The sequence below is a fragment of the Triticum aestivum genome, chromosome 5D (genome assembly GCF_018294505.1).
Source record: "Triticum aestivum cultivar Chinese Spring chromosome 5D, IWGSC CS RefSeq v2.1, whole genome shotgun sequence".
In the NCBI taxonomy this organism is placed as follows: Eukaryota; Viridiplantae; Streptophyta; class Magnoliopsida; order Poales; family Poaceae; genus Triticum; species Triticum aestivum.
This window is the reverse complement of record NC_057808.1, coordinates 221,564,755-221,575,630: the sequence shown is the minus strand read 5'-3', so window position 1 is coordinate 221,575,630 and position 10,876 is coordinate 221,564,755.

Genomic DNA, 10,876 nt, shown 5'->3' with positions numbered 1-10,876 from the left:
TAGAATCGGGGCTTCAAAGACGTTTTTGAAACGCCACAGAGCATATGAGATGTTCCAAGAGTTAAAATTAGTATTTCAGACTCATGCCCATGTCGAAAGGTATGAGACCTTTGACAAGTACTTTGCCTACAAGATGGAGGAGAATAGCTCAGCTAGTGAGCATGTGCTCAGAATGTTTGAGTACTACAATCACTTGAATCAAGTGGGAGTTAATCTTCCAGATAAGATAGTGATTGACAGAGTTCTCTAGTCATTATCACCAAGTTACTAGAACTTCGTGATGAACTATAATATGCAAGGGATAACGGAAATGATTTCTAAGCTCTTCGTGATGCTGAAATCGATGAAGGTAGAAATCAAGAAAAGCATCAAGTGTTGATGGTTGACAAGACCACTAGTTTCAAGAAAAGGGCAAAGGGAAGAAGGGGAACTTCAAAAAGAACAGCAAGCAAGTTTCTGCTTCCGTGAAGAAGCCCAAAGCTAAACCCAAGCCTGAAACTGAGCGCTTCTACTGTAAAGGAAATGGTCACTGGAAGTGGAACTGCCCTAGATACTTGGCAGATAAGAAGGATGGAAAAGTGAACAATGGTATATTGGATATACATGTTATTGATATGTACTTTACTAGTGTTTATAGAAACCCCTCGGCATTTGATACTGGTTCAGTTGCTAAGAGTAGTAACTCGAAACGGGAGTTGCAGAATGAACAGAAAGTAGTTAAGGGCGAGGTGACGATGTGTGTTGGAAGTAGTTCCAAGATTGATATGATCATCATCGCACACTTTCTATACTTTCGGGATTAGTGTTGAACCTAAATAAGTGTTATTTGGTGTTTGCGTTGAGCATGAATATGATTTGATCATGTTTATTGCAATACGGTTATTCATTTAAGTTAGAGAATAATTGTTGTTCTATTTACATGAATAAAACCTTCTATGGTCATACACCCAATGAAAATGGTTTGTTGGATCTCGATCGTAGTGATACACATATTCATAATATTGAAGCCAAAAGATGCAAAGTTAATAATGATAGTGCAACTTATTTATGGCACTGCCGTTTAGGTCATATTGGTGTAAAGCGCATGAAGAAACTCCATGCTGATGGGATTTTGGCATCACTTGATTATGAATCACTTGATGCTTGCGAACCATGCCTTATGGGCAAGATGACTAAGACTCCGTTCTCCGGAACAATGGAGCGAGCAACTGACTTATTGGAAATAATACATACTAATGTATGCGATCTGATGAGTGTTGAGGCTCGCGGCAGGTATCGTTATTTTCTGACCTTCACAGATGATTTGAGCAGATATGGGTATATCTACTTGATGAAACATAAGTCTGAAACATTTGAAAAGTTCATATAATTTCAGAGTGAAGTATAAAATCATCGTAACAAGAAAAATAAAGTTTCTACGATCTGATCCTGGAGGAGAATATTTGGGTTACGAGTTTGGTCTTCATTTGAAACAATGTGGAATAGTTTCGCAACTCGCGCCACCTGGAACACCACAGCGTAATGGTGTGTCCGAACATCGTAACCGTACTTTATTAGATATGGTGCAATCTATGATGTCTCTTACCGATTTACCACTATCGTTTTGGGGTTATGCATTAGAGACAGCTGCATTCACGTTAAATAGGGCACCATCTAAATCCGTTGAAACGACACCATATGAACCGTGGTTTGGCAAGAAACCAAAGTTGTCGTTTCTTAAAAGTTTGGGGTTGCGATGCTTATGCCAAAAAGTTTCATCCTGATAAGCTCAAACCCAAATCGGAGAAATGTGTCTTCATAGGATACCCAAAGGAGACAGTTGGGTACACCTTCTATCACAGATCCGAAGGCAAGACATTCATTGCTAAGAATGGATCCTTTCTAGAGAAGGAGTTTCTCTCGAAAGAAGTGAGTGGGAGGAAAGTAGAACTTGATGAGGTAACTGTACCTGCTCCCTTATTGGGAAGTAGTTCATCACAGAAATCTGTTTCTGTGACTCCTACACCAATTAGTGAGGAAGCTAATGATGATGATCATGTAACTTCAGATCAAGTTACTACCAAACCTCGTAGGTCAACCAGAGTGAGATCCGCACCAGAGTGGTACGGTAATCCTATTCTGGAGGTCATGTTACTTGACCATGAGGGGCCTACGAACTATGAGGAAGCGACGATGAACCTAGATTCCGCGAAATGGCTTGAGGCCATGAAATCTGAGATGGGATCCATGTATGAGAACAAAGTGTGGACTTTGGTTGACTTGCCCGATGATCGGCAAGCCATAGAAAATAAATGGGTCTTCAAGAGGAAGACGGACGCTGATAGTAGTGTTACTATCTATAAAGCTAGACTTGTCGAAAAAGGTTTTTGACAAAGTTCAAGGTGTTGACTATGATGAAATTTTCTCACTCGTAGCGATGCTTAAGTCTGTCCGAATCATGTTAGCAAGTTACCACATTTTATGAAATCTGGCAAATGGATGTCAAAACTACATTCCTTAATGGATCTCTTAAAGAAGAGTTGTATATGATGCAACCAGTAGGTTTCGTCAATCCTAAAGGTGCTAACAAAGTGTGCAAAGCTCCAGCGATCCATTTTTGGACTGGTGCAAGCATCTCGGAGTTGGAATATACGCTTTGATGAGTTGATCAAAGCATATAGTTTTATACAGACTTGCGGTGAAGCCTATATTTACAAGAAAGTGAGTGGGAGCACTACAGCATTTCTGATAAGTATATGTGAATGACATATTGTTGATCGGAAATAATGTAGAATTTTCTGGAAAGCATAAAGGAGTATTTGAAAGGAGTTTTTCAAATAAAGACCTCGGTGAAGCTACTTACATATTGAGCATCAAGATCTATAGAGATAGATCAAGACGCTTGATAAGTTTTTTCAATGAGTACATACCTTGACAAGATTTTGAAGTAGTTCAAAATGGAACAGTCAAAGAAAGAGTTCTTGCCTGTGTTACAAGGTATGAAATTGAGTAAGACTCAAAGCCCGACCACGGCAGAAGATAGAAAGAGAATGGAAGTCATTCCCTATGCCCCAGCCATAGGTTCTATAAAGTATGCCATGTTGTGTACCAAATCTATTGTATACCCTATACTGAGTTTAGCAAGGGAGTACAATGGTGATCTAGGACTAGATCATTGGACAGCGGTCAAAATTATCCTTAGTGGAATAAGGATATGTTTCTCGATTATGGAGCTGACAAAAGGTTCGTCATAAAGGGTTACGTCGATGCAAGTTTTGACACTGATCCAGATGGCTCTAAGTCTCAATCTGGATACATATTGAAAGTGGGAGCAATTAGCTAGAGTAGCTCCGTGCAGAGCATTGTTGACATAGAATACATACGGATCTGAATGTGGCAGACCCGTTGACTAAACTTCTCTCACAAGCAAAACATGATCACACCTTAGTACTCTTTGGGTCTTAATCACATAGCGATGTGAACTAGATTATTGACTCTAGTAAACCCTTTGGGTGTTGGTCACATGACGATGTAAACTATGGGTGTTAATCACATGATGATGTGAACTATTGGTGTTAAATCACATGGCGATGTGAACTAGATTATGACTCTAGTGCAAGTGGGAGACTGAAGGAAATATGCCCTAGAGGCAATAATAAAGTTATTATTTATTTCCTTATTTCATGATAAATGTTTATTATTCATGCTAGAATTGTATTAACCGGAAACTTAGTACATGTGTGAATACATAGACAAACAGAGTGTCACTAGTATGCCTCTACTTGACTAGCTTGTTGAATCAAAGATGGTTAAGTTTCCTAGCCATAGACATGAGTTGTCATTTGATTAATGGGGTCACATCGTTAGAGAATGATGTGATTGACTTGACCCATTCCGTTAGCTTAGCACTTGACCGTTTAGTATGTTGCTATTGCTTTCTTCATGACTTATACATGTTCCTATGACTATGAGATTATGCAACTCCCGAATACCGGAGGAACACTTTGTGTGCTACCAAACGTCACAACGTAACTGGGTGATTATAAATGTGCCCTACAGGTGTCTCCGATGGTACTTGTTGAGTTGGCATAGATCGAGCTTAGGATTTGTCACTCCGATTGTCGGAGAGGTATCTCTGGGCCCTCTCGGTAATGCACATCACTATAAGCCTTGCAAGCAATGTGACTAATGAGTTAGTTGCGGGATGATGTATTACAGAACGAGTAAAGAAACTTGCTGGTAACGAGATTGAACTAGGTATTGAGATACCGACGATCGAATCTCGGGCAAGTAACATACCAATGACAAAGGGAACAACATATGTTGTTATGCGGTTTGACCGATAAAGATCTTCGTAGAATATGTAGGAGCCGATATGAGCATCCAGGTTCCGCTATTGGTTATTGACCGGAGACGAGTCTCAGTCATGTCTACATAGTTCTCGAACCCGTAGGGTCCGCACGCTTAACGTTCGGTGACGATCGGTAATATGAGTTTATGTTTTTTGATGTACCAAAGGTAGTTCGGAGTCCCGGGTATGATCACGGACATGACGAGGAGCTTCGAAATGATCGAGACATAAAGATCGATATATTGGATGACTATGTTTGGACTTCGGAAGGGTTTCGGGCAAGTTCGGACAAATACCGGAGTACCGGGGGGTTACCGGAACCCCCCGGGGAGTGTAATGGGCCTATTGGGCCTTAGTGGAGAGGAGGAGGGGCGGCCAGGGCAGGCCGCGCGCCCCCTCCGCCTCTAGTCTGAATTGGACAAGGAGGGGGGGCGGCGCCCCCCTTTCCTTTCCCCTCTATCCTCCTTCCCTCTCTCCTACTACTCTTGGAAGGGTTGGAGTCCTACTCCCGGTGGGAGTAGGACTCCCCTTGGGGCGCCCCTAGGAGGGCCGGACCCTCCCCCTCCTCCACTCCTTTATATATGGGGGAGGGGGGCACCCCATGGACACACAAGTTGATCATTGATCTTTTAGCTGTGTGCGGTGCCCCCCTCCACCATAATCCACCTCGGTCATATCGTAGCGGTGCTTAGGCAAAGTCCTGCGTCGGTAGCTTCATCATCACCGTCATCACACCATCGTGCTGACGAAACTCTCCCTCGAAGCTCTACTAGATCGTGAGTTCATGGGACGTCACCGACCTGAACGTGTGCAGATTGCGGAGGTGCCGTACGTTCGGTACTAGGATCGGTCGATCGTGAAGACGTACGACTACATCAACCGCGTTATCATAACGCTTCCGCTTTCGGTCTACGAGGGTACGTGGACAACACTCTCCCCTCTCGTTGCTATGCATCACCATGATCTTGCATGTGCGTAGGAATTTTTTTGAAATTACTACGTTCCCCAACAGGAGCATGACCAGTCGCACGAGCAGATGTGGCCACATGACTGGAGCCAAGGGTGTGAGCACACAGCCCAGGAAGCCCGAGCGATGATGCACAACAGGGCAAGCCACCGGCCAACTGCCCGCCACGCGTGTCAGGGAATGGCGTGACCGCTCCCTGCCATCCAGCTAGAGCCGGAGATCGTGCTTGATCAGCGCCCAACATCAGATGGCCACCGCCTAGGCGCGCCACCTCCACCGTCACGCTCCCACCTCCAGGGAGCAATGATGATGCCTGCGAGGAGCGTTGTGTCATCCTCCGCCACACAAGCCCCCGCTCAAGAGCGCACCACCCCGGGACGCTAGATCCCCCCTACCGTCGGCTTCCCTTGGGCTTTGCCCGGCAGAGGCCATCTGGTGGCGAGAAGAGGGGAAGATGGGGGAAGAGGTCATGTGTCTCCTTTGGTGAGCCACCGCACGAGCCTCGGATAGCCTGCAAGCGAAACAGGATGGTGTATCACTTTCACGTAAGTATCCCAAATAGTAGTCGTCCCAACAAAGAATGGAGGAGAGTACTTATAAGTACGTTTCTGTCAAACACAAGTTGTCACAGCTCTTATGTGAACTAACTGCTTGTGGTTCTGCAAATGTTGTTAGTGTCCCAAGGAGCAAACTAATCAGACTAGTAAATATGAAAGGTTTGTGATAAGGAGAGCAGTAGTAACCAAGAAGTAAATAACATAAATAGAACAGAAAATAGAAATGTTTTCCTGCAATGGAGAAGTTAGGCATGGAGAGAATTCGGATTATGGTATACATCAAGTGTGCTAGTGCGACGATAATACCAGTTACCTTGTATCATGAGTTTACACTGGTGTAGAGACATGCTATACAAACGGTTTTTACCCCCTTTCTGCGACAGAGTTTTAAAACATCGCCTTGCATGTGTGTGTGATAAGGGGTCCTTCCCACATGACCCATAAACCATCGGTGATAGGTCCTCCGGTCACACACGCGGGGCAAAAAGAGCTCGTGTCACTAGTAGAAAATAGACCTTACGTCCAAATAATTAGTCCCGGTCTGGTTTTAGCCCGGGACTAATGTGACCATTAGTCTCGGTTCCAACGGCTAGGAGCGGTCGGGGGCATGGGCATCACTAGTCCTGGTTCATTTTCTACCTATAGTCCCGGTTTGTGATACAAACCGGGACTAAAGGGGTGGTGGCAGGCTGGCGTCAGGCTGGGGGCCCCACGAGCCCATTTAGTCCTGGTTTGTATCACCAACCGGGACTAGAGAACCGTGCCTAAAGATGTCCCTATATAAACCCTTCGTCCAACCCGAGCCCATTCTCTGTTTTTTCCTTTATCTCCTCTGTTCTCGTCCCCTTACTCGAGCTCATCCTTAATTTTTGCCAAAGATTTGTCAAGATTTGAGGCACCCCATCTCTCCAAGTGTTCACAAAGGTTAACAGTCTTGTCCTTTCATCTTTCATTGCTAGATTAGCTCGTGCAATGCTCTATAAGTATAGTGATTTGTGGGTTTTAGTTTGAGAGTAATTATGTGGGAGTTTATTTGATTTATATGCAATTTGAGCTCAAATTAACTTCTTAGTTTGCATATGTGTAGGTGTGGTTTACTTAGTGTCTTCCCGTTCCCATCCTAACCACCGTCGATCGCCCACACCATCCCATCACCGACACCACCTTGGTGAGCCTCTTTTTCTTATCCTTTTTATAAAAAAAAATCTTATTTGTATGATTTAGATAGTTACTTGTATGGTTGTTTGTTATACATAGTGCCATGATCTTGATATCTGTCCCCGTCGGCCCTCGTCCTGTTTATGATTCAGATGTGGCATATTCTCTTTTATAACTATTTGTTGCATTTCGCGTTTATGACAATTATGCCCATCAAGAAGACATAGATATTTTTATCTAGGAGGTATGTGAACCGGAAATTGCAACCGACCCTCTTGTCGAGAAGTTAAATTTAGTTGGAAAAGAAAACGAGTATTTGAAACAAAAATTAAAAAGAATTGAAGAAGAGAAGATGAAACTGGAGTTGTATGTTGCCGATGTCGTTGATGATCACAAGATTAAGATGGATGCAATGCGCTTGAAGATTAGAAAGATTAGAAAATATGTCGTTAATAAAGTGGTTTGGTATCACAATGTTGTTGGATCAATTGTTACCTTAGTTGTGATCTTGATCGCATTTGTTGCTGCATTAAATGCTTTAGCTAGATAGTTGTATGTTGTTTTATGAGAATAAGTGTGTATGAAATTCTATGATATATGATTGGTTGTACGAGAAATTCTATTATATATGCATGACTTGTACAGTATGCAGTAGCAGTGGAGGTGTTGTCATGCCAGTCAAGTCGAGGGGCTCTCCTGTCCCGTCCCGCCGCTTGGATAAAGAAAGGGCGACAACTGCAAACGGAAGTCAGCTCCGTGGCACTTCCATGCACTCTGTTGTCATCCTTCACGTGTGCCGCTCTGCTCGTACTCTGCAGTGGCACTTGACGACTGCAGTAGCATAAAATATGTTTGAAATAAATAAAATAAATGGAAAACACAAAATAAAAAGGGAAAATAAACCATAAACCGTAAAACCCTATATCTCTAATCCCGGTTGGTGTCACCAACTGGGACTAAAGGTCTCCAGCCCCCGGCGCGCGCTGCCGGCCACGTGGAAGGGATTTAGTCCCGGGTCGTGGCCAACCGGGACTAAAGGGTGGGGGCCTTTAGTCTCGGTTGGTGAACCGGGACTAATGGCCAATCCTCTACTAGTGTGTGCGATCGGGCAAGTGGTACGTCTCCAACGTATCTATAATTTATGAAGTATTCATGCCATGTTTACAACAATTTTATATGGTTTTGGTGCACTTTTATATGATTTTTATGGAACTAACCTATTAACCTAGTGCCCAGCATCAGTCGTTGTTTTTTTGCATGTTTTTGGTTTTCCAGAAAATCGATACCAAACGAAGTCTAATAGCCACGAAACTTTACGGTGACTTTTATGGACCAAAAGAGACTCAGGAAGTGTCAGAGGTGGACCAAAGGGTGGCCAGAGGGGCCACAAGCTCAGGGGGCGCCCCCCTATGGCGTGCCTACTGAGCTCGTAGGACCCTCTGGCACCCCCCCTGACGTGAGACCGATACCAAAACCCTATAAATACATAAACCTTCGAAACTTGACCTAGAACTTTGACTCTGCCGCTGCAAGCCTCTGTTCTGAAGTGATCTCATCTAGAGGCCTTTTCCCGCACCCTGCCGGAGGGGGAAATCATCACCGAAGGTCATCTTCATCATCCCGGCAGTCTCCATGACGAGGACGGAGTAGTTCACCCTCGGGGCTGAGGGTATGTACCAGTAGCTATGTGTTTGATCTCTCTCTCTCTCATGTTCTTGATTTGGCATGATCTTAATGTAACCATGGGCTTTGTTAATATAGTCGGATCATATGGTTGATACGTCTCCAACGTATCTATAATTTTTGACTATTCCATGTTGTAATATTATCAATCTTGGATGTTTTATATACATTACCAGCAACTTTATATCATTTTTGGGGACTAACCTATTAACCTAGTGCCCAGTGCCAGTTGTTGTTTTTGCTTCTTTTTTTACTTGGCAGATCCCTGGTGGATATCAAGTCCCCTTTTGGGGAAGGATCTATCTAGATCATCAAGACCTTATCTCCTCTTGGATTTGGGATGAACTCTACCTTGTATCTTTGTTCCTTTGATTGTTCATGTACCTTGTGGGTCTTATGTGTTTGTTAGTCTAGTGGATGTGTGATTGGACTTACTCTTGAGTGTTCCTCTTGTGGTTTCTCCTCGTTTTCCCCTCTTGTTCGTCGTGTTGGTCATGTTCTTCCTCGAACTCACATACGATTCATGAACATCGGGACAAATTGGGGCACGTTGGCCCATGCCCTACAACACACAGTCATCGCCGTTGAACCCTTGAATAGACCTGAAGCAACTGGCACCAAATCTCGCAATAGCGCGGACACGTCAAGAAAACATGTCCTCACAAGGAGACGACATGAACATACACCAATGCTCCACCGACTATGTTCAGATGGACGAACTTGAGAAGGATCAGAGCCGCCAAAGAGAAACTCGAAGGAGTCGTCATCCGCCGGAGTGCCGCACCAGCAAGAACTAAAATACCCTAACCTAAACTACCAGTCGAAGCGAATGCATCGGGATTCCCCTTCCCGCCACCAGCCACGAGAGCGACAAGCAGTGGGGCGAATCTGTGAATCCATGGGCTCGCAGGCGAAGCTTCGAGGGGAGAGTTTGCCCTAGCCGCCAAGGGGAAGGGAAGAAAACCCTTGAAGAAAAAGCCTTTGAAATAATTGATCACACTTTTTTTCGCATGGCTCTACTTTTTTCGGCAATGCTATTTAGGTGAAGTTTGCAGGGAGGCGATGACAAATCAAATGTTTTTTATGACATTTGATATTGTCATGAGGAAGACAAAAATTCTGCCAAAAAAACTGAACTAAGACGGTAGACGGATTTGTCATTCTTGCTAAATGAATTTGGCTTCCTCAACCAACACAAATTGCCTGGAAAAAATATAATTGTCATCTCCAAGCGAACGTTTGCTGTTTAAGTTGATCTAGATTTTTTTTTGAAGCACGGCGAACGCTTCTGAGTATTTTTCTTTGACCGGAAAACCATAGAACTATTGTTCTAGGTATATTATATTAAATAAAAATGTACAACAAAAAGTCCTTACAAAAGGGGATCACCCTATGCCAGTCTTATGAAACATGGAAATTATTTAAATGTTCTGTGAAATTCAGGACCTAATCTTATCAGCTTTGGAGTGTTTTGCCTTGATCTGTGCTGCCCATAGGCCTTCTTGGAGATAAAAGTTCCATCCCTGTATGTGTGGTGCTGCTGCTCTAAAGATCTTGTCATTCCTAATGGACCAAATGCTCCAACAACCCATAGAAACAATGTCCAATGCAATGTCTTGTGGTAGTTGTGATATGGCCAGCTGGAAATCATCAAATATGGAGATGCCTTTGAGTTTAGAAGGAATGATGGTCTCCCAACATTGGAGTGCAAATGGGTAGTTCCAGAAGAGGTGGAGCAGGGTTTCCTTAGTATTGTCAGAGCAGAGAGCACAATTATAGTTATCTAGATGCATGATCTTTTTGTTGAGGAGGTTTCTTGTGTTAATCCTGTCATGAAGGAGTAGCCATATGAAGATCTTATGCCTCAGTCTGCAAGATGTTTTCTAGATCTGTTGGAAAATAGGGTGTACCATGCTAGGTCCTCTCATGTGGTGGTACATTTTGATGGATGAGTATCCTTTGCTAGATCCAAGAATGATCCATTCATCTGGGTTGCTGGATGCAGGTCTATGTTGCAAATGCTGAAGGAGTAGATTGTACTACTGGTATGCATGTTGTGACATGGGTGTGTGGAAAAGTACTGACAAATCCTGGCAGCTAATAGCTTGTTTCAAAGTCTCAAATTCATTTCTAGCATAGGAGTGAAGCTCTGGGAATTTAGTTACTAGAGGTTGTTCCCAC